Genomic DNA, 20,836 nt, shown 5'->3' on the forward strand with positions numbered 1-20,836 from the left:
CACGAGAGCAAAAATTCTATATTAATTTCGGAGGTCGAGTGCAATTTGTTGCGATTATTTCATGAATAAAACTGTTCAAAACCAAAATTTTATTGTAATTTATTTATGTAAGTACCATTAAACACACAGTTTTTATAAATATTTGACGATTGAAAGTCATCACTTTTATAATTTTTAAAACATTAATTGTCATTAATGTCACTGAATGTATTTTTTCGTAGCAACGAAGGGCATCTGACGTAATATACTTAACGACGGGAGATTATCAAAAATTATCGATTTAATTTAGATTTCTGTAGCTTTCTATTGGTCAGAATCTAATATGAATGAAATAATCAGTAGTAATTGCACAAGAGCTCTAAAATTATTGAATTTTTCCCGAGTGACACTTTGACAGTTTTAATTTCACGAGCCGAAGGCGAGTGAAATTATGTCTAAAGTGTCACGAGGGCAAAAATTCTACATTAATTTTAGAGATTGAGTGCAATTTGTTGCGATTATTTCATGAATAGAACTGTTCAAAACCAAAATTTTATTGTAATTTATTTATGTAAGTACAAATTAGTACAATTAAACACACAATTGTTATAAATATTTTACGGCTGAATGTCATCACTTTTATAATTTTTAAAACATTAATTGTCATTAATGTCACTGAATGTATTTTTTCGTAGCAACGAAGGGCATCTGAAGTAATATACTTGACGACAGAAAATTATCAAAAATTATCAATTTAATTTAGATTTCTGTAGCTTTCTATTAGTCCGAATCTCCTATGAATGAAATAATCAGTAGTAATTGCACAAGAGCTCTAAAATTATTGAATTTTTTCCGAATGACACTTTGACAGTTTTAATTTGTCTTAAAGTGTCACGAGGGCAAAAATTCTATATTAATTTTAGAGATCGAGTTCAATTTGTTGCAATTATTTCATGAATAAAACTGTTCAAAACCAAAATTTTATTTTAATATATTTATGTAAGTACAAATTAGTACAATTAAACAAACAGTTGTTATAAATTTTAATTTGACGGTTGAAAGTCGTCACTTTTATAATTTTACAAACATTAATTGTCATTAATGTCACTGAATGTATTTTTTCGTAGCAACGAAGGATATCTGACGTAATATACTTGACGACGGGAAATTATCAAAAATTATCGATTTAATTTAGATTTCTGTAGCTTTCTATTGGTCAGAATCTCCTATGAATGAAATAATCGAAAAAAATTACCGCTGTAATTTTTATTTTCAGAGCTTTGTATCGGTCAGAATCTCCATGAATGAAATAATAATTTTAATTAATCATGAATTCAAATCAGTTTTATGTTCCATGTAAGTTTTATTGAACTTTTATGTAAGTTTTATTGAACAAGAACCGCGATACGCCGCTGTGAGAATGCCGGCAGAATAATTAATCTCCACATAAAATTTTCAAAGCTAATTCAGCAAGTTCGCAATAACTGTTCGAATATATCATCCGGCCTGACGCATCAGATGTGTCACCCGAGACCGGACACGGACACACCAAAGGCCAAACGGCCAAACAACAACAGGCCAAGCCAAACAGTAAGCTGTTCCGTGCTTCCACTTTCCACACAACTGTTACACACCGACGGGGATAATTTGTTTTCCTAAACCACATTGGTTGCACGCGTCTCCTCTCCGATTCACTAATCCTTATTTAGGACTGTTCGATTTCGATTGGTTTTACGGGGTGACTTTACCGTGACACTGCACAGAACAATGCTGGAATCGGATAATTGCAAACTCTTCCCTATCTAAAGCACTTTAATCTCTCAAGTGACTAACCGATGAGAGTATACAAAGCGATTATAATAAATGCCCTACTACTCCAGACGGGATTTGTTTTGAATTGGACATTTTCGATATGAGTCTATTCTTTTACTGTAATCACTTCAGGATATAATATCTTGTATCAATAATCACGACATGCACCAGTCACTTTTGAAGTTATACTTCTTTAGGCGCGGTTAAGAGTGAATTTTTATATTTCTGCGCGCATGCGCACACAGACAGTATGGACTTATTAGTTGCTAAATCTTTTAATTTATGTAGATATGTATTAGCGCAAATAAGGTGCAAAACGAATATATTAGTAATTGTTGGAGAACTGTATTCTCCACCCAAAATAAATTCTATTTCACCAACAACAAATTTCCGCGCCGCCTCTGTAACAACCATAAATAATTTCATTACGCAGTGCCCGAAGAAAACTTCCAAGAATGTTAATCTCCGCCTCCAAAAACCCAAACACCCCAACGGGAAAATTTGTTAACGGTATGCAAGAGCGGGGTGCAACAGTCAGTCAGTCAACTATCAACACTCATTAAGAACGTACGCAAAAACCTCTTTTCATTTACGCTTTTTCGAAGAGAATTCTTCACGCCGCAATTAGCAAAAAGCCGGTACAAAGTGTAAATATATGTGTAGTGGCGTCTTTCACGGATAAGTTGTTAACTCAATTGTTCACATGTAAAATTCTATTTCTTGCCCTTTTCAACTTCATTACAGTCATAGCAAAATAGAAATTGTTTTATTTACATTAACAATTCAACAGGCCAGAATTACAGCATCTTACGGTTCATTAAAAGTTCTCCTCTTAGCTATCGAAGGCTTAGCGACACATTGAACTTACTGCAAGTGCAAAACGCTGGAAAGAGACATTGGAACTACTCCAAACTCTCCATGGAGGAATGTTGAACACCGGCGTCCCTCCATTTTGTTCCTCCGAGACCGGATTTTATTTCTAAGAGCCGAATTTGGCCCTTAAAGCCACATTTGATCCATCGACCGAACTTTTCTGGCCAAAAAACACTCAATTCAAGTTTCTATCTAATTCTATTATTTTGTTAAAAAACATTTCTGGCTAATGCCAACTCTTTCTAAAAGACAATATAAGTGTCGCGTTTTTCGGATATTCTCGTCGAATAGACAATAATTCCAAGAGACAAAGTGATTGCGTTATTTATTCTACGGACAAATAAACATTCTGTGAACAAAAACAGTGATAATAGTTTACTTCAAGAAGTGGTGTTCAAGGACTAGCTGATTCCAGGAAAAGCAGCCCACATTCAAGTACCAAGAGCCCAGGGGTGACGTACAAAATAAACTTTTCTATATATGTAAATTCAAAAAGTTAATTTTCAAAAATCTCTTGCGAAATGTTACTCTAATAAAGTTAAACACTATTTAAAGAACTATTCAGGGTTGAATTTTTGGTTTAATATTGCATGCTTGTTAAAATTCAAAAATAAATAATAATTTTATTCAAGAATAAACAAATTAAAGTTATTACAATGAGCAAAAAAGGTTTAAGTAAATTATTAAACAAAAAGCATTCCATTCTAGATTCTGTTAATAGAATTCAAACGTGGCTAGAAGCAAACCATGACTCGGAAAAAGATGTTTTCTCATTCAAAACAAGAGAAGGTCGATTACAAGACCTGTTCTCTGATTACAATAACGTACAGGATGAAATTGAATTCCTGGACGATTCTCAAAAATGTGATCGTGCCATATTTGAAGAAAATTATTTTGCGGTTCTGTCAAAAATACAAAGTTCGATTAGAGCATTGGATATTACCAATACAGGGAGCGTCGCTGCCGCTAAGCAAGTGGCCGTAAAGCTCCCGGCAATAAGCATATGCAAATATTCCGGGCAAATAGGGGACTTCGAAAGTTTTTTTGAGCTCTTCGACACACTGATAATACAAAATCAGTCCCTTTCTGACATCCAAAGGTTTCTTTATTTGAAAAGTTACCTACAGGGTGATTCTCTTAAGTTGGTGGATTCTTTGAAAGTCACAAATGAAAATTTTTCGATTGCTTTAAATATTCTAAAGAACCGCTATCAGAATAAGGTCACAATCATAAATTCTTACTTAACAGAAATTATAGACATTCCTACACTGAGAAACAGCTCACCGCAAGCCCTCAGAAATTTTCTAACTACCGTAACAAAAAATATGCAATTGCTAAAAAATTTGCAATTTTCAAGTACAGAGCTCATTGATATAATTTTAGTTTTCCTGCTAGAAAGCAAATTAGATTTTTCAACAAGGAGACTTTTTGAAACTGAGCGAAATCATTCAGATGTACCAAAATTAGATGGTTTTCTTAAATTTCTTGAAAAAAGGTGCATTGTTCTGGAAAGCCTGGAAAATACAAATCCTAGGCAAGCCAAAAACGTAAAAGTTTCACATCATGCATCCAGTAATAACACATCAGAGGATTCAGATAAAAATAATACGTCAAATAATTTAGTTTCTGACTTTTATTGCATTTTCTGCAAAAAGCAAGGTCATAAAATTTACAAATGTCACTTTTTCAAAAACATTCAGCATGATGACAAAATAAAATTCGTAAATTCAAAAGGTCTCTGCGTAAACTGCCTAGGTAGGCATAATTCTAAAGATTGTTCATCAAAACATGCATGTACCGTTTGTAAAAGGCGCCACAATACAATTTTGCACATTCTGGCACCAAATAATAATTCGGGTAAACATAATACTTTTTCTACGACCCATAAAAATGAAAGTCCGTCCACTTCTACAAATTCAAACAATTACGAACGCGAACATTCGTCAAATTCAAACTTTCAAGGTCCTTCGTTTCAAGGGCAAGAACCGTTTATAAATTCCTTTTCTGCTTTGTCCGTAAAAAATTTAAATATACTTCTAGCTACGGCCAAAGTAACCATTTTCGACAAAAACGGGAAACCTTTAACGGCCCGATTGTTACTCGATACGGGAAGTCAAAATAGCTTTTGTACCCAGTGTCTCGCTGATAGGCTGGGCTACAAGCCATATGACATATCTCTAAACATTTCTGGCATAGGCCAAAGTAATTCGGTTTCAAAAAAGATGGTCAACATAAAAATGCATTCTAACTATAATAAAAAGTCTTTCAAAATTTCATGTGCCATCTTAGAAAATATTACTTGCAATCTTCCACAGTTCCGCATTCTTACAAAAAAATTACCAATTCCAAGGGACGTTTTTCTCGCCGACGATTCCTATCACAAACCTAGTCAGGTAGACATCTTGGTTGGGGCTGATTTGTACTACGACTTAATTCTTCCTGACATAATTCCTCTGGGCCCTAGGCTTCCAATTTTGCAGGCTTCTCATCTGGGGTACCTAATAGCCGGCGTGATTGCTCCTCACTTGACGGCACCTACAGTAGCAAACAATGCTTCTGGAGATGTTGCTCTACTTTCTACGTGTAGCACGGACGAGCTGCTCACGAAATTCTGGAACATGGAAGAACTTTCTCAAAAACCTATTCTGTCGGAAGCTGACGAGCTGGCCGAACAAATATTTCAAACTACAACAAAGATCCTTGAAAATGGACGCTTTGAAGTAGATATTCCATTAAAAAGTGCACAAGAACACCAATTACTGGGTGATTCATTTTCTATAGCCAAACGGCGTTTTCTTTCACTCGAAAATAAATTCCAAAAAGATAAAAAATTATTTTTCGAGTACAAAAATTTCATTGACACATATATTTCTTTAGGGCATGCTGAATATGTACCTCTTTCGTTCGTAAATGAAAATTCGGACAAAAAATATTTTATTCCACATTTATGTGTCATCAACGAACAAAATAAAAGTACAACTTTGCGTGTCGTCATGGACGCTAGTTGTAAAAGCTCTACAGGAAAAAGTCTGAACGACATTTCATTAAAAGGGTATCAGGTTCAACCCGATTTATTCGACATTCTGGTTCGTTTCAGGCAATACAAATTCATATTTTCCTGTGACATTCAAAAAATGTTTCGACAGACGTGGATCAACAAAGATCAACGCTTTCTACAAAATATTCTATGGAGGGACGATACCCACGATTCTATAAAATGTATTCAATTAAATACTATCACATACGGGACGAATAGCGCCCCGTTTCTTGCGACGAGAGTCTTGCAAGAAATTTCAAATAAAAATAAAGTTCAATTCCCATTGGCCTCGCATTTTCTCGAAAACCAATTCTACGTAGATGATGGTTTATGTGGGTCAAATAATATTCAAGAATTGCTCGAAATACTTCAGCAATTAAATTCTGTTCTAAACCGCCATGGGTTTACTTTACATAAATTCCATTCAAATTCATCCATATTCCTACAACAAATCAACCCAGAACATTCAAAAAATACTACTCAGGAATATGACCTAAATTTCGATTCCACTTCCAGCAAGGTTCTAGGCCTAAAATGGGACCCTGTGGAAGACCAAATAACAATTTCCGTCCCCGAAAATAATTTCTGCCCACCAATAACAAAAAGAAAAATCCTATCTGCGTTAGCGCAATGTTTCGACCCTCTGGGACTCATCAATCCGTTTATTGTTAAAGGCAAAATGCTTATGCAGAAACTCTATCTGCAAAAAATTCACTGGGACACAGAAATTTCGGACAAAACTATTCTAAACGATTGGAACAACTTTCTACAGGACTTGTCACAATTAAAACAATTAAAAATTCCTCGTTTCTATTTTTCTGAAAAAATAATTCTGAAGGTTGAGCTTCATGGATTTGCAGACAGCAGCATGGCAGCTTATGGCGCATGCGTATACCTAAGAACTTTCTATTCGGATGAGACCATCTCTTGTGCATTAGTTTCTTCCAAATCAAGGATAACTCCGTTAAAGACGGTAACACTTCCTAGGCTTGAGCTGTGCGCAATGGTTCTTCTTTCAAAACTTGTTGCAAAAATAATTTCTATCTTTGAAAATCAATCTATAAAATTTCATTCAGTCAGCCTCTGGTCAGACTCCCAAGTAGCTCTGTCGTGGTGTAAAAGTCATCCAAGTCGGTGGTCGGTTTTCGTGGCTCACCGGGTAGCTCTTGTCCAAGAGTTGACTCAAAACTTTACATGGCTTCACATAAAGTCTGCGCAAAATGCCGCAGACCTTCTTTCTCGAGGAATGTCTGGTTCTGAAATTCTCAGTAGCGACTTCTGGTGGCAAGGTCCCAAATGCTTGCGAGATAAAAATTTCAATGTTTCCAATCTAGTAAATGACAAAGTTCTCGAAAACCTACCCGAGGAAAGAAAAATAAGCCTCGTGGTAAATTCTAATGTGGAAAATTTCTGGATAAAAATTTTCTCACGTTTCTCAAATATTTCACGCTTAAAACGTACAGTAGCGTACGTATTTCGTTTTATTTCTAATTGTAAAAAACAAAAAATTTCTGAACCTCTTTCTGTTGCGGAGTTAAATTATGCAATGGATTTCATCATCAAGAAAATACAGGGTGATGCATTTTCAAAAGAAATTTCGGCGCTTAAAAATAACAAATTTATTTCGAATAAAAACTTCATGTCACTAAAACCATTTTTAGATTCTTCTAATTTTCTCAGAGTTGGAGGCAGACTTACGAACTGTCCCGACATAGACTATTTGCAAAAACATCCGATACTGCTCCCCTCCAATAATCCTATCGTCAATCTTATCATCAAAAATGAACATCTCAGATTGGGACATGCTGGTGCGCAAACAGTTCTCTCAAATCTTCGTTTGAAATTCTGGGCTCTCAATGGTCTAAAGGAAGCAAAACGAATCATTCGCAACTGCACCATATGTTTCCGATTTTCGTGTGCTCCTGCACAACAGCTTATGGGTAATTTACCTGAAGATAGGTTGTCCATTACAACAAGACCTTTTCAAAAAGTGGGTGTAGATTATGGTGGACCCTTTCTGTTAAAATCTTCTTCACTCCGAAAAGCGCCAAAAATCAAGGCATACATAGCCATTTTCGTGTGCATGGTGACCAAAGCTGTGCACATTGAGGTTGTTTCTGATCTAACAACTTCTTCCTTTCTATTAACACTTAAGAGATTCATTTCCCGACGTGGTAACCCAACCGTCATTTACAGTGACAATGCCACATGTTTTTCTGGTGCAAAAAACCAACTCTATGACTTATACAAATTTTTTCAAAATAAGTCTAATTCTCAAACCATTATGGAATACCTTTCTGAAAATCAAACCTCATGGAAGTTTATCCCCCCTAGATCTCCTCATTGGGCTGGGCTCTGGGAAGCTTCAGTAAAAAGCGCAAAATATCATATGCGTAGGCTAATAGGCTGTTCTTCTTTCACTTTCGAACAGTTTTACACTGTCATGGTTCAAATTGAAGCTGTGATGAATTCAAGGCCTATCTGTTCCATGTCCAGCGACCCTTCAGATTACACCTTTCTCAGTCCTGGGCATTTTATAATTGGCTCCAGCCTGTCAGCGCATCCTGAGCAAAACTTACAAAAAATTCCGGAAAATAAACTATCCATGTTTCAGCAAATTGCAAAAATACAACAAAGTTTCTGGAAAAAGTGGTCTGTTGATTACTTGAACCGGTTACAAAATTCTCCAAAATGGTCCCGACCAAGGGAAAACGTAAAAGTCAATGACTTAGTTCTTCTGAGAGAGGATAATGTACCTCCTCTAAAATGGCCTTTAGCACGGGTAGTTGATACAATGCCCGGGCAAGATGGCAAAGTCAGGGTGGTCAAGTTGAAGACCATCGATGGTCAATTCACAAGGGCAATCTCTAAAATTTCGGTTCTCCCTAATCAAGGTAAAGAAGAGTAGGTTAGACCACAAGGCTCTAACGCCGGGGGGAATGTTGGAGAACTGTATTCTCCACCCAAAATAAATTCTATTTCACCAACAACAAATTTCCGCGCCGCCTCTGTAAAAACCATAAATAATTTCATTACGCAGTGCCCGAAGAAAACTTCCAAGAATGTTAATCTCCGCCTCCAAAAACCCAAACACCCCAACGGGAAAATTTGTTAACGGTATGCAAGAGCGGGGTGCAACAGTCAGTCAGTCAACTATCAACACTCATTAAGAACGTACGCAAAAACCTCTTTTCATTTACGCTTTTTCGAAGAGAATTCTTCACGCCGCAATTAGCAAAAAGCCGGTACAAAGTGTAAATATATGTGTAGTGGCGTCTTTCACGGATAAGTTGTTAACTCAATTGTTCACATGTAAAATTCTATTTCTTGCCCTTTTCAACTTCATTACAGTCATAGCAAAATAGAAATTGTTTTATTTACATTAACAATTCAACAGGCCAGAATTACAGCATCTTACGGTTCATTAAAAGTTCTCCTCTTAGCTATCGAAGGCTTAGCGACACATTGAACTTACTGCAAGTGCAAAACGCTGGAAAGAGACATTGGAACTACTCCAAACTCTCCATGGAGGAATGTTGAACACCGGCGTCCCTCCAGTAATGTATAAACATTCTCAATTTCTTTGCAAAACGAAAATGCAGCAGCTGCATAATACTCTGGTTAAAGCGGAGAGTGCAGGAAGAGTCTATACCGGTTTCGGAGATCTTTTTCGGAGAAATGGTTAAAGCGGAGAGAAGAGGATATGGGTTTACTGATGAGGGGAAAAAGATCTCCGAAACCGGTATAGACTCTTCCTGCACTCTCCGCTTTAACCAGAGTATTATGCAGCTGCTGCATTTTCGTCTTGCAAAGAAATTGAGAATGTTTATACATTTTTAATTCATTTACTCTTTTGAGTATTAAGGAATCTTTCTTGTTGGAGCTTTACCATGCTGAGTAGATGAGTTGTGAATTATTTAAAATTCTCTCATCTTAATTTTCTCGGCACCGGTATGACTTATAAATTGTAAAAGTCTCAGGAGGTGTAACCAAAGAAAGTATTCCACCTGTTGTCAATCTGGTGGTACGGAGGCGATATTTATTGTCGTTTTCTGCTCTGCTTCGATTGATAACTTAGTTAGTTTGAATATATTAGTGTTTTAAGTAAATATATTTATTATAATTTTTGTGTCTTTGCATTTGTCTTCCTCGGGAGTAAGATAATAAGTATTATTAAAACATTTCTATTTTATACTTCACTTGATCTATTTGTCACCGTGATTGAAATTATCTCCAAGAAGCGATGTAAACAGAGCCGTGGTAGGTCATTGCTAGAGCGTTCGACTAGAGATCGAAAGGTCTCGCGTTCAAATCTGGACAATTCATATTCCTCTTTCTTTAATTTTTGGTATTGTTTTAACAAACATTTTTTGGAAGTGGTAAGTAATAAAATTAGTTTAATGTTTAAATAAAATACAAACAAACTGTTTAAAGTATATTTATTTCGTTGAAATCATATAATAGAAGTATAACTTCTTACGTGCGTACAAAGTACACACACATTCTCTTTATATATTTAACAAAATCTGAAAAGACCGAAAATGTTTGTTTTTTGTGCCCATATTATTATTTTCGCCTATAACCTAGCCTCGCCTCGTTTATTGTTTAAAAAATACAAATAAATGGAAAAAAAGTACAAAAAAAAAGAAGTTTTTGCTTTAAATTTTGTCCAACTGTTAAATACAAGTTATAGTCTTTATATTCCGAGTAGTAAAACTCTATGCTGCGACTATTTTGTTTTTATTTAGCGTAAATGCCTCGACAAGTAAGGCCATGTCATTGGCAAAAATTCAAAAGTGCAAAATTACGCTGAATCCAAAATATATAATTCTCAATATTTTAAACTTCTCAATGAAAAAACACATGGAGGCACTGAGGTTAATAATAAACTAAAGCATTACGAAATAAAAAAACATAAACGCGACTATCTACACGCTACCAGCATTGTTATGGAAGATTAATCGGCCGGGTCTAGGACGTTTCATCGCCGCCAGTTCATCGCCGCCGTTTCGATGCCGCCAGTTCATCGCCGACCGATTCATCGCCTCCCGATTCATCGCCGGCCGATTCATCGCCAGTCAGTTAATCGCTATCTAATATATTTCCGAATTTTCGATAGTTACATTTATTATTTATTTTTAGTATTAATTAGGAATTCTAGGAAATACGAGATATGAGCATTCCCGTTGCCATACTTAATCTTTTAATAGACTTTTAAACTTTTATAATATAAAATATATTATAATGATAATCTTTTAAATTTCACGGTCAACATTTCCAACCAAAAGAACTGTTTCTTAAATTTGAAAAAAACCCAAAATTTCTGTACAAAAATTTAGGGGAAGTAGAACAGTTAATATAATAATATTTTTTATCTTTTTAATTGTCATAAGTTTTGAACTGAATTTAACGTCGTGTCGTGTCATCTCCCATAATACAAAATCAACCGACTAACTGGCGATGAAACGGACGGCGATGAAACGGACGGCGATGAAATGGACTGGCGATGAACCGGCAGCATCGAAACGGCGGCGATGAAACGTCCCATTCCGATCAGGCCCACTAAGGGCGAGGCTCCATTAGTGCGTTGCGCTGCGTTGCGTTGCGACGTCGCAACGGAACAACGCAGACGAGAGGATCCATTAGTGCGTTGCGACGCCGCAACGGAATAACGTATTGTATGGGCGATGCCCCATTAGTCCGTTACACTGCGTTGCGTTGCATTGTGACGTCGCAATTGAACAACGCATTGTATGCCACACCTTCGAAGAATATCCTTGTCCGTGGATCTGTTGAAACATCACAACTGACCGACGCGACGCAGCGCAACGCACTAATGGGGCCAGGTTGTTCTGTTGCGACGTCGCAACGCAATGCAGCGCATCGCATGGGACCTCGCTCTAAAGCCTCGGTTTCCTCGAAAGCGGCACCGACAAACTGCGAGCGTAACACTGCGATGAAAGACGTCATAAAAACTGTACCACGCAAAATAATAGCGGTGGTTTTCAAGGATGCGTTGGAAGCCACCGCTTGTTGAGTTTGCACATTCCATTGCCGCAGTGAAGAACCTTAAATTTTTCACCGTAATCTGACGTAATTCATCGCAGTGTTACGGTCGCAGTTTGTTGGTGCCGCTTTCGAGGAAACCCAGGCTTTAGAGTATCAGCTATACACTGCCCGCCAAAGCACAATGACAAGAGGGAACAATTTTAATTCTGTAAAACGTTAGGAAATACATTTATAGAAGGAGGAGATTTAAATTTTAAACATACCACCTGGGGACTCAGAATTATGACACCACAGAAGGCAGAGAACTTCCTAAATCTATAAACTCGACCAATGCAAATTACCTCACCTCAAGGAAACCAATCTACTGGTATACTAACAATGCAAAAATACCTGGCAAATTCAAATTCTATGTTGTTGAAGGAATTGATGTTAAATTGGCCAAAGTAAAATCTTGTTACGATCTACCTTCTGGCCACTCTAACGTAATCGCGACATGGTATGAACAAATAACAAACAGTACTAAACAACCATCCCTATACAGTAACAAAACAGATTTGAGCATTTTCAAGATTAAACTAGATGACCTAATTGACATAAACATCCCATTGAAAACAAAAAGTGGCATCTACACAGCGTTAGAGAATCTTCAGAAATCTGTAAAAGAAGCTGTTTATTTAAGCTAGTTGACTTATGGGTCTCGATCATGTAGAAAATGCCTGCTTTTGGTTGAAAAAAGCTAAGGGTGGTGTGTGTACCTTCTGGATACCAAATTATGACTGTTTTGTTTTGTATGATTTGTTTGATGCGTTAGTGTAATGAGAATTTGTGTAATTATATACAGTGATGAGCGCGCTAATAACCGGCAAAATAACGCAAAGATGGTAAACATAATACATTGCGAAACAAAAAGAGATGAAACTAGTGGAGATAGAAATGATCGCTATAAACGTATCAATTATCATTACATTACCACCATAGTTTTCCACCTTTATACGTATCAGAGGAGTATGACAACTGTCACTGTGACCAGTGCCGGATTTAGGGTACTTGCGGCCCTAGGCCAAATTACCCCGAGCGGCCCCCGATAACTTCACGAGGATGTAATTAAAGTATAAAACACATTTCATATTAATACATAAAGTAATACATACAAAACAAAGCATACATGAATAGAAATGCCACTAATGTTCTATTCTATTTGAATACGGTACATAAAAATGTTGTATTCACTAATTAAATAATCTTGGTTTACAAATTTGGATAAAACCCCAAAGCAGCTCTAACAATATTAAGAATACAACAAATAAACTTCTAGATCACTCAATTCTCATATTATTCTCTTATACTGAAAAACGTCAATGTCATGTTCTTAATTTGGATAAAGTTGGATTAGTGATTAACATTGACACTCACTCCACTCCATACTCATAATAAATCTCATATCTAAACTCTAAACACTCACTTTTCTAGCTTTTTGGCTGCAAAATCTTTAATCAAATCAAAGTCTAAGGCTTGAAAAACCTCAGCATTTGAAACAAAACTAGCCAAACTAGACAATCTAGAATCTTCGTCAGAAGTCGAGTTCCTCAAGTAGTTTTTGATTATTTTCAACACGCTGAATGATCTTTCTCCATATGCATAAAATGTCATAATTCTTGCGCAAAAGGCGCATGAATGACGAATACGCAAAGCCGTGTCCTTATTCGGAAATAATGTTAACTGTTTTTCACGAATGAGTTTGAGATACTCCAAAAGTGTATTCCTCGGAGGTTTGGTAATCTTGTTATTATAAGGTTCTCTCTCTTCATCAAATATACCTTCAACAAAGCCTTTGAACTGTACACACTCTTCTCCAAAGTCACCATATGTCGATTTGATACTTTTTAGCCAAAATAGAAGCTTTTCCCCTGATTTCTTCATTGGAAATTAACGTTTTTTAAAAATCCAAGTTGTTCATTTCCAGTTGTTTAAAAATCCAAGTTTTTCATTTAAGTCTGAATAAAGCCTGTCAATAACAACATTGAATGTATTAATATTTAAGTCTTCTTTGCCATTAAAGTGGAGTTCAGTGGATTTATCTTCTTTGTCTTCGCTAGGGAGAGCTTTTTTTGCGGGCATCTTTTTATTTCACGAACGTAGGTTTCACTTTTAGACAACTCTTTTCCTCTTTTTCCATAGGAATCAAAGTTGTCTCTCAGACTCAATACGTACTCCTTTAGAGATTTGTATATGTTGCAAGACAAATTCAAGTCTGTAGCAGTATTTTGTAACGTTTTGCTACTCTTGTCAAAACGTTGTAAAATACCATACCACATGTTCAGTAGAAGAGCATTCTATAATTTGAAAAATTGTTTACTGGTTCCATTAGCTTCAGCTCGGCTCACATTTATTTCCCCTATGTCCGCTGATATTTTTTTTATTGCATCGTAGTAGCGCCAGTAGTTAACTAAAATATTCTTTACAGCATGCCATTTGCCATCTTGTAACGTTTACTCTTTTTGGAAGGAGTTTCTTTTCCTTATTGCTATTTTTGACAATGTTTTCCAACACGGCTTATCTTGAAGTAGATGTACTCATGAAAACGTAAAATTCTTGAATAAACATGAATAGTTTTGTTACTGCCAAACAACAATCAGTCGCATGTATACCTACTAGATTCAATGAATGAGCGGAGCATGGAACATGCTCAGTTAAATTGTTATGTTCTTTTATTAGCGCTTGTAAACCTATATATTTGCCTGACATATTCGAGTCATTATCATATGACTGGTCTCTCATATCGCAATTTTGGAACACAAAAATTAAACTTTTTTACCAAAAAAGTTTTTTTGCATAACGCTGCGATCCCCTTTTGCTTACGGCCCCCTTTTGCTTGCTGCCCTAGGCCGCGGCCTAGTCGGTTTAGTGGTAAATCCGGCACTGACTGAGAATTTTATAAAATACTCCTGTCACACACGTCTAAAGGTGGGAAACTATGTAATGTAATGTTAAGGTATTTAGTTAAGTACTTATTTAGTTTTTGCTAGATTTATTTTTAATCCTATTTCTTTTGATTTGGTATTTAGCTTTAATAGCATTTCCTGCAATTCTTCTCTGTCTTTTACTATTAGCGTAACATCATCGGCAAATCTCAGATGGTTTAGGTTTTTGCCTATCTTCTATCGTCACTCTTTTATTTGCTCATTCTAAAGTTCAAAACATATCTTCTAGAGCTAGGTTAAATAGTTTGGGTGAGATAGAATAGTAGTGACATTAATTTGTAATAAATTCTGTGGAAGTATTGCAAATAAATATTTTCAGTGTTTTATTGTTAGATCTCTTAACAAAAAAAATCTAGTAAACATTTATTGGTCGAGTCTAATTAAATCTACGTAAAATATTCATTGAATCATGTAACGACATATATATCATCATTAATCTTTAGAACCAATCTGTTAACTACTTACCGTTGTCGGGCCAGTCCGTTAATGTATCTCACCTGCATCGTTTTTGCTGTGTTAACTGAACTGTGTAAATGCAATCGATCTTATAAGCAAGTCTCGAGTTGATCATTCAGAAAATCAAACCGTCTCAACCGTAAATGTATCGATCAGAAAGAGCAGAGCGTCGAGCTCAGGATGCTGAGCGATCTGGAGTGAAGTGGGTGTTTCTAAAGTTGAGTAACATCTTTATTTGTTTCTCGTGTTTAGTTAGTCGAGAAAAAGGTTGTTTAGACACTAAACGAGTTTCCAGATCGGTTGGTAATTAGAAGGAAGCTTTTTGAGAAGATTAATTAATCAGAACCAATTAGATGGTATTGAAACTTACGCATAAATTGTTTTTCATTTAAGATACGGTTCAAATCTTAAATAAAAAGGCTTATTAAGAATATAATACAAAATTGAAGGATGTTTTTTAACGTCTTGAAAGATGCAATTTAATTTTTTTTTTTTTTTTTATGAAATGGACTCAATTTTACTTTACAACTAAAATCCGCTACACTTTCCTTTATAATGTAATTTTTATACTCACGGACAAAAATATTGCATATTATAGTGTGAAAGTGAAAGTTATTCTCCAACACCAAATTATTCTATATGGTCCACATAATTTTCAGAAAAAAGTCACACCATTTTGAGCGTCGGGTTTGGGAGGGGGGTCTGGGGAGAAATCGGTAAATTCGTAGTTTTTTACGTTTTTCGTCAATATTTCTAAAACTATGCGGTTTAGCATGAACAATATTTTATACAAAAATGTTCTACATTAAATTTGAAATAAAAAAAGTTCCTATACATAATCCTTCTAAAATGAACGGTTCCAAAGTTACGGAGGTAGTATAGTATAATTGGTCTAAAAAAAGGCCCAACCCAAACATCCAAGGTAACAGTTTTCCTCCAACACCAAATTGTTCTATATGGTCCACATACTGTTCAGTAAAAACTTACACCATTTTGAGCGTCCGGTTTGGGGAGAAGATGGGGGAGAAGTCGGTAAATTAGTAGTTTTTTTTACGTTTTTCGTCGATATTTCTAAAACTATGCTTTAGCGTAAACAATGTTCTATACAAAAATGTTCTACATAAAATTGAAAACAAAAAAGGTCCTATACATAATTGTTAATAAAATCAACGGTTCCAGAGTTACGGAGGGTGAAAAGTGGAGGTTTTCGATACTTTTTATGTTATTTGAGCAATTTATAATATTATTACTGATGAAATAAATTTTCTTTAACATGATTGTGTTTTGTAAATAAAATTTGCTATTTCAGTGGCCGAAGGTAAGTTAGTGATAAGCCCTTGAAGAAACGTCAACTGCACCACCCAAAATCATCATCAATTGCCCAAAAAATATAAAAAGTATCGAAAACCTCCACTTTTTACCCTCCGTAACTCTGGAACCGTTGATTTTATAACAATAGGGAACTTGCATAAATTTTTAAATATTAAAATGATATTGAAAAACACAAGGTATCATGATCTTAAAACGCTTGCATGCGAAAAAAACAAATATTTTTAACCCGTACGCTAATTACGACGCTTTGAAAATGCTATAAAATTCAAATATCTTAGGAGGCTCTTGAACGTCCTTACCTACCTCTAATCGAAGGATTTCGTATATCCTGGAAAAGATTACGGTGTAATTTGCATTATAATAAAGATTATATTTTATTGTAATATTTATTAGTACCTACTGGAGCCTTTCATTATTGTGTTCAAAGCCTTCTTAGAAAAAATTATGGTGATTAGCAGACGTAGCGATAGAACGTGTACATAGCCAACAAAATCCTTCTTTACAAAGTTAATAATACGCATAAATAAGAAGAATCATTACTGTAATTTTACAAGTTAATATCTTTATCATCTCAGCTTATACTTACACCGCATCCCTCGGTAGACCGCAAGCTATAGTAGAAACCCGACTGTAGACCGCATACTATAGTATCACCAATACTTTTTAGTTACTCTTACTTTTATTACTAAAAGTTTTGTTTATTTTTAAGTTACTTGTTTCTTCTTTGTTCTTCAACACAAGAAACGACAAAAGTAATTTCATAAAAAAGAACTTTTTGATACATGTCAGCAGAGATAAAATGTTAATATTTTGCCTGTCATAGAAAAAATCATTTTTGCCACAGAGTAAAACAAGATATTTCAACTATATTATTTATCTACGAGCAAACTGCATTAAATGCAATAGCCCACCCCGAACGGACAAACGATACGAGTGGCCTGTGACGTCAGACCCCAGGTCTCGCTTTTGAAGTTGTTTAAAACGGAAATTTTAGGCGCGAAACTTTGATTAGATGTTGTACGTACACTATTCATTGTTAAGACGTAATATTTTGAATATAACATTTTAAAACATAAATTAACAATTTTATGCAAAAATTTTTTTAGTGCAAGTTCCCTATTATGTATAGGACCTTTTATTATTTTAAATTTTATGTAGAACATTTTTGTATAAAACATTATTTACGCTAAATCATAGTTTTAGAAATATTGATGAAAAACGTAAAAAAACTACTAATTTACCGACTTCTCCCCCATCCCCCCTGCAAACCGGACGCTCAAAATGGTGTAACTTTTTACTGAACAATATGTGGACCATATAGAACAATTTGGTGTTGGAGAAAAACTTTTACTTTGGATGTCTGGGTTAGGCCTTTTTTTGGACCACTATACTACCTCCGCAACTTTGGAACCGTTCATTTTAGAAGGATTATGCATAGGAAATTTTTTATTTCAAATTTAATGTAGAGCATTTTTGTATAGGAGGTTGTTCATGCTAAACCGCATAGTTTTAGAAATATTGACGAAAAACGTAAAAAACTACGAATTTACCTATTTCTTCCCCCTACGTAAAAAACTACGAATTTACCTATTTCTTCCCCCTCTCCCCCCCCCAAACCCGACGCTCAAAATGGTGTGACTTTTTCCTGAACATTATGTGGACCATATAGAACAATTTGGTGTTGGAGGATAACTATCACTTTGGATGTCTGGGTTATGCCATTTTTTGGATCAACTGTATCATGCTAATAACATGTGAAGTGAAATTTTATGTGCTGCTGTGAAGTGAACATTTGTTTAATTTATTTATGTTTTGTATTTCGATATCTAACGATTTCCGAAGTGGAAGTCGAAACGCCAAATACATTTAATTTTAAACTTAAGTGTGCTCAAATAAAATAGTAAATTATTAAAAGCAGCAACATTAAATCTTCGGATTGACAAGGGTCTAGACAACCTACCCCTATATTAGTCTAAGTGGTGCTGCATAATTTGTAGCGCCATTCCATATGCATAATGGAAATACGAATGCAAAGATTGCATTTATCTCAAAACTTCGTTTTTGGGGTTAGGTCACTGTTGCTCTGAGCGCCTCAATTATGATAGTGGGATAAATGGCAGATGAATGGAGAAGCGGTATGTTAGTACCAGTTTAAAAAGTATGAGGGATATACAACAACTATAGAGCTGTAAAATTACTTAGTGACACCATGGAAATATGGAAGAGAGTTATTGATAGACGGATTCGTAAGAAACCGAAATATTCAATAATCCGTATGGCAGATCAACAACTGATGCAATTTTTATTATAACGCAGTTGATGGAGAAATACAGAAATAAAGAAACAAACAATAATACGGTATTCATTACAAAGTCTTAAATGATAGAGTTTCTCGATAGATTCTGAGGTAGGTTCTTCATAAGAAAGGAGTTTCCGGTGAATATGTAAAGATTGTGAGAGACATGAGACGTGAATGAGGAAGTAACAACTAGTGGGACATGCATGGGAGAAACTGATGAATTTTATGTAAAAGTAGGATTGCGTTAACCCTTAACTACATACATCCCATTATTACCACGTAACAACAGATCCCCGGTATGTTTTACCGGTCATTATAAAATAGAGTCAAAATATAAAGTTAATCATAAAAATAAAATAATTATGCGTTATGTGTTTTTATGGAGTCTCTAGATAATGGAAAAATGGTAAAATGAGTAATTTTAATAATATAATACAAGATATTTAAAGAAAAATCTATTAAAGGATAATTTTGGTAACATTTTTGGTCTATTGAAACAAACGAATGCTGTGAACAAAAATTTAGACTTTTTTTTAACAAATAAACGTAACATGGAATCACAAAGGAAACATAAAATAGCATTTACGAAAACTTTTACATCCATGAGAAAAAATCTGCAAGGGGTAAAATTGTCACAGAATTAAATGGCAATTCCATTTTTTCAAAGTTGCCTCAAAATTTTTATCTTCAAATGTAACCTTCATTGAAGGTCCGGGATGACTTACACAGTCCATTTCCTTACCTTTTCCTTAAAATCACAAAAAATAATACAAATATTTCACATTTACAAATATGGTACCCATATAAAAATACTTAAAACAGACATCCGGTAATTTTTACCGGTTAAGGTTTTTGATGTGTTGCTACAAAAGAAAATATTGACAATACATACACACTAATGTAGTGTACACGCTTTGATTAGCACTGATATACAAACTGCCCGAGAGGTACAGAGACACATATGAACTTGTAAGTGGTGAGGTTACCACAAAATCCGTATTTTGGGAATACCCACCGGTAAAAAATACCGGATCTCTGTAGTTAAGGGTTAAAACCCTTGCCTGATTGATTAGCCCGTATTTATTATCATTATTATTATTAGTATAGGACGAGATAACAGCGAAACTACAAGATAACATTCCCTTGAGCTTAAAGCGATACTGTGGATAGGTCACTGTTCGCTAACTGATTATTTCACAAAACTCCAAACGGTGGTCATAATATCCTCATTAACCTTTCGTTACTCGCGCCAACTTTTTGTGATCGGATACTCGCGCACGGTGCAGGAGACCGGGTCCAAAAATATGAGTCAGCAGTGTTTTAAAATTATTTTTTTTTGCAAAATTGTGTACGATTAAATTATTTAATGAATATATGATCATATAATTTTGTAGATATGCGTTTGTGTTCACATTATATTACTTTAATCAAAAATTTAATAATTTTCATTGTTATCCATTTATATGTATATACAAAAACTTTGGAAGTGAAAAAAAAATTGAATATGGTTAAATTTGTTTACTAAGAACTTTAGATCTTAATTCAATACACAAAAAAATTAAAAATAAAGAGTAATTGTAGTAACAAAAAAAGTTATAAAAATTAATTAACGTTTTTAAAACATGAAATACACAATGGTGTCACATTCATTGGAACAATGGTGTTCCAAACACAGATATTTTGAGCATATTTGGCAGTAAAACTTTGTTTTTCTATTTTTCTTCCAATCACAAACAGCACAGCGATCTGAAGTTCCTGGTGTTACGACTGGTACTTGTTCTGTTGGTAAACCACATATCTCCCTAAACCTCATTCTGATGGTTCTGGGTAAGTTATATATTTATATTTATATATATAAATATAAATAAACTAATCTATAAACATTGAAAATAAGGAAAAGATCTTAAATTACCTTACTAATTAAAAATATCGATGTGTGATCCAAACACAAAAATTGGTGCACAAATACTCGCACACGGTGTACGGGACCTTGTTGCATAATAACAAAAGGACAGTACTATTTTTTACACTGCGAACTGACTTTACCCACAGTTGATT

Source organism: Diabrotica virgifera, chromosome 3 (assembly GCF_917563875.1).
Source record: "Diabrotica virgifera virgifera chromosome 3, PGI_DIABVI_V3a".
Classification (NCBI taxonomy): domain Eukaryota; kingdom Metazoa; phylum Arthropoda; class Insecta; order Coleoptera; family Chrysomelidae; genus Diabrotica; species Diabrotica virgifera.